The sequence below is a fragment of the Aulostomus chinensis genome, chromosome 1, assembly GCF_037954235.1.
Source record: "Aulostomus chinensis isolate RoL2024-O1b breed Wild chromosome 1, RoL_Achi_v1.0, whole genome shotgun sequence".
Taxonomy (NCBI): Eukaryota; Metazoa; Chordata; class Actinopteri; order Syngnathiformes; family Aulostomidae; genus Aulostomus; species Aulostomus chinensis.
The window spans coordinates 7,040,912-7,045,716 of NC_141320.1; positions in this window are offsets into that span (position 1 = coordinate 7,040,912).

Sequence of the window (4,805 nt, forward strand, 5' to 3'; positions counted from 1 at the left end):
GTTGGAGCCTGAAAATGAGGTGAGACTGAGGGCTCACAAGAGTTGCAGGTAGGTGCTGCCCCCTAGTGACTCAATGGAGAACAACATGTAATGACGTGAACGTTCTACATTTTTCCAGTTCTTGACTTCATTCATCCTCCAACTTCTTCAAGCTGGAAGAGAGTGAGATCATTTAAAGTAGAGAGTCAATAATCAGCATCTCATCACTCATTTGTTCTCTGGTGGTGACCTCACGACTCAGCAGTGTGACATCACACATTTCGCTGATGTCATCCTCAAGTGTGTCACTCAGTTCATGCAGCCTTCATTGTTTTATTTTATTATTTCCTTTCACTTTGATCTTCACAAAGACAAAGTGCGTCTGATGGAGGCACCACTGACAGAGTGGAATGTTTCCATGTTGCCATGACAACGTGAGGCCCCTCACCTCCTCTGTTCCTTCTGCCGGTCGGCGTCAGAAGAGCAAGATGGCTGCTTCTCCATCTGGGTGGATGAGCAGCTCCTCCCATCTCAGGCAGACGCTCCCTGGCTGCATGTCAGCAGCTCCTCAAAGCTCCTTCTGGTTTCTTTGCTCTCCTGATGCTGCGCTGGTGGATTTGTCCACCTCTCATTCTCCAGGGTTCTCAGCCTCATGTTCTCTCCCTCCTGTTCCAGCTCCTCCAAGTTTCCAGTGGAAGTTTGGCTTTTGTTTGCTACTTTGTCTTTTCTCCTCTGTTGGTGCTTTGAGTTCCTTTGTTGTTCTTTGTCTTTTCATCATTCAAGCCTCCTTTTGTTGAACGCTCCTCTCCCCCGTCTGTATTTGGGTCCTGTTCTCCTCCACTTTGGCCGAGAAGGCGGCCCAACAAGAGTCACCAGTGATGTCACAGCTCCTGGATGCCCCGCCCCTTCATCTGGTGCAGGTGGTGTGATGTCACTGAATCCCACTCAGACCAAACCAGTCAGAGATCAGTGTTTGTGTCAGTGATGTCATCGCTGCTGACATCACAGCCCTCCATCCACACACGCCAGACTGAGGTGGAGGAGGTGATGTTGGGGTTTTCAAGGTCTTCGTCAAGAGTGGGAGGGGCTGAGCTGGTGAATGATCAGCTGACCAGGTCTGGGCTCAGTTCAGATGTTGAGCCACTGCTGACTGCCGTTTGCCTGAGGAAGACCCAACGTTCCCCTCAAGAAATGGAGGGCAGTTTTTAGTGCAGCGTTCATTCTGGTTGGAGTTTTCCTTTCCTTTGCCCTGCACCTCTCTGGTGGGGAGGTGCTCCCTGTTGACCAGGACTCAGTGGAGAAGACTGGACCAGGACCTTCACTGGTTCAAGGAGCACCGAGGCAAAGGGAGGCCCAGACCAGCAGCCAGGGTGACCAGTTTGAAAAGCTGCTCCTCTTCCATGCTGACTTGTTGGTGTCTCCTCTTTTATTCCTGAGTGATTTTAATCTCAGCTCTCTGAACCTGAATGGAGCAGAACCAGGAAATCATTGCAGGAAATCATGGAGGAGAAATGAATGAATGAGACTTCCAGTCAAACTGAGACAAACGTCCAGGTTTGGTCATCAAAGATATCTGACATTCATCAGTAGACTGACAAAGATGCTCATTATTATTGCAGCAGATTAAACTAGAGAATAAACAGGGTCTCACTTTGGAAAAAATATTGCAGGATATTTTTGTTTTATCAGAGAGGCTTTAATGTCTGTCTTTGATGTCTAAACTCTGACTCTGATGTCATTGGTGGTGACTGAATTCTACCCCCTGACACACTGAAGGCTCATATTGGTGAGCAGGTAGGTGCTGCCCCCTAGTGACCCAATGGAGAACGACATGTAATGACATGAAGATTCTACATTTTTCCACTTGTGAGATAAAAATACCTCACAGCAAGAAGGTTCAGGGTTCCAGTCCCGGCTGGAGCACAGGATCTTTCTGTGTGGAGTCTCCATGTTCTCCTGTTCCTGTGTGGGTTCTCTCTGGTACTCCAGCTTCCTCCACAGTCCAAAGACATCAAGAGGGGACGAGGCTGATTGATACTCTAAATTGACTGTAGGTGTGACTGTGAGAGTGAATGGTTGTCTGTCTCTATGTGTTGGTCCTGTGATGGACTGGTGACCTGTCCAGGGTGAACCCTGCCTCTCGCCTGTAGATGCTGGGATAGGCTCCACCCCCCATGACCCTAACAGGAATAAGAGGAAGAGAATGGATGGATGGATATTGGAAACGACTGCAATACAGTATATAAATATTCTAGTTCCATACATGGGAACCTGGTTCTTCTGCTCTTTAACATCCTCCAATAGGAATGGACCGTCTATGACAAAGTATCAATAAATCTATCAAGGAGGAAGAAGAATTCTGATCAAAGAACTGAAGTCAATCTGGAGATCAGTTGATCTCTGGAAGGAGGAGGAGGAGGCATCCTGTGCTTTTATCTCTCTGTTCATGTTTCCTGCTGAGTGTCTGTGTGTGTGTGTGTGTGTGTGTGTGTGTGTGTGTGTGTCCCAGCTGCAGCAGTCAGTTCAGGTTCCTTCAGTGTGACTGAGGGAGGTTTCTGTCCGATGGTTTCTCCCAGTGTGAACACAGCCTGACTGCTGATGCTGTGCCGACTCTGACAGTGGTTCAGTTTTTCTCAGTGGCTTTGTTGCTGCTCTCAGATCAGAATGAAAGTTCTCTCAACTCTGAATTCAGCCTCCACAACATGGAGTCACTTGTTTCTCCTTCCTTTGATCAAATAGCGAACGCTTTTGGACGAGGAGGGAGGAAACCACGGCGTTTCACTGCTTTACATTTAGAATCTCACGCCAAGCCGGAGAAACAGGGCCTGAATCAGTCACGTGGTCACTGCCAGCTGGCGAGGCTTCGGACGTCACCACATACGTCATCAATACGCGCTTCACAAAACGAGAAGAAGACGCGGGAGGTTTTCAAACAACAAGGAAAGAAGGAGAAGTCCGTGAACCCCCGGCCTCGGTCTTTGTCTCCTGAAGGCTGAGTGGCGCACGCACACACGCACACGCGCACACACACACACACACACACACACACACAGCCTGTCTTCAGTATAAAATGGTCTGTCACGTTCTCTCACGTTGGAAGATTTCTCTGACTCCATTGTGAATACAGAGATTCTTCATCTGCCACCTGAGTCTTGATCCACTGATTCCTCTGATCCACCTCTTTCTGCTCCAACAAGGCTGACATGGATCAGGTGGGTCCATGTCAGCCAATCAGGAGGTTTCTCCTCTCAGTTAATTTTCTTCATCCCAGTTTAGATTGATTCTTCTCAGCCTGATGAAGGAGCATCTGATCAGGTGTTTGACTGCTTGTTGGTTGTAATTCCATAGATTTTAATCTCAGATGTTATAGAATTAATAAGAACATCTTAAAGACCTTTGTCCAACACTTGAAACTCTCCTGTCTGTCCAGGCCCAACTGGCCTTTGGTAGTGAGGTGGTGGATGCATGTGAATGAAATGAGGCTGGTGTTGCTGTGAGGAGCCACTAGAGGGAGACACCTGTCGTTCCTCCCAGCTGACAATGAGGCTTCACAGCTGCATTTGAAGCTGTCCTTTATTGGTCCCAACTGTCTTGAGCTCAGGGGCCAAACTCACCAACAACACTTCCTCCTGGTCATGTGGTCTGTTTGTCAGGAGATTCCCAATCCAAAGTTGTTGACACACAAGAGAAGAAAACACGTCAAAGTTTGTTCATTTTTATGAATCAAACTGAAAATGAACAGAAGCGTGACAGTGAAAATGGATTCAAAAATAATAAATAATCATGAATAATGAATAAATACTCAGAATTTACTGGCATTTGACTGCATTTTGTGGTTAATCAGTAGATGAAAGAGGAACATATATATTCTATACATGTGATGTACGTACGTGGCTGTGGACAAAAGCGTCTGCTCAATGAAATTGTAGGATTGTAGACTTCTATAAATGTAGAATATAATTGTAGAAATGCTCTCTGTCACCACCCCCAACGTCTGTGCCAGGGTCTCTGGCCAGTGGTCAATGGCTCCTATCACCTGCCCAGGATGGATCCAGCTTGCTTGTCTTTGTAATTCTGCACTTATTAGAGACCTGGAAACAAAGGAATGCTGAAAAAGAGAAAATAGGACCTCACACAAATGGGCTTGTGACAGAAATTAAGATCATTTTGTGGATATCCATCCTCTTCAAATGTGTGTGTGAATGTGGTCGTTGTGGCTGAGTGGTGAAGGCGATGGACTAGAAATCCATTGGGGTGTCCCTGCTCAGGTTGGAGTCCTGCCAGCAACGTTAAGCTGTTGATGTTCTATGTCAGGGTGAACGTCCTACCTGTGCCTGATTCAGTGTGGTGGCTCACACCTGAATTTATCCTAACAAGCTAACTTCTTAACGCCAATCTACACAGTTTGAATCATCAAAACCTCAAACTGCAGTAGGAATTTTCAATTCTCTCATCCACAACAATCCTCATCAATAAAATCTGGAAGAAGGAACCGCAGAAAGTCTGCAGGAGAACGTAGACGAGTGCTGCCACCGACCCGTCGTGGGGAGGACCGGTAACGTGGTGACCCCACTTCCCAAAAGAAGCCGACCGTCCAGCGCACCCTCATCACCCAATAAGGACCTCGGGGACATCCTGGACTCAGTTGACAGGAAACTAACAAGTTTCCATGCTGGACTCTCTCGTGGAAATCCTCCACAAAGAGCCTCCATGAGTCTCTGGGACTCAGCCAGCAAAAGGTGGCTTCACTGGCCGCTAAAAATCAAGCCCTTCAAGCCTCCAGCCTCCCATCACTGTTTCCTCCCTCTCAAATATGTATCCTGAAA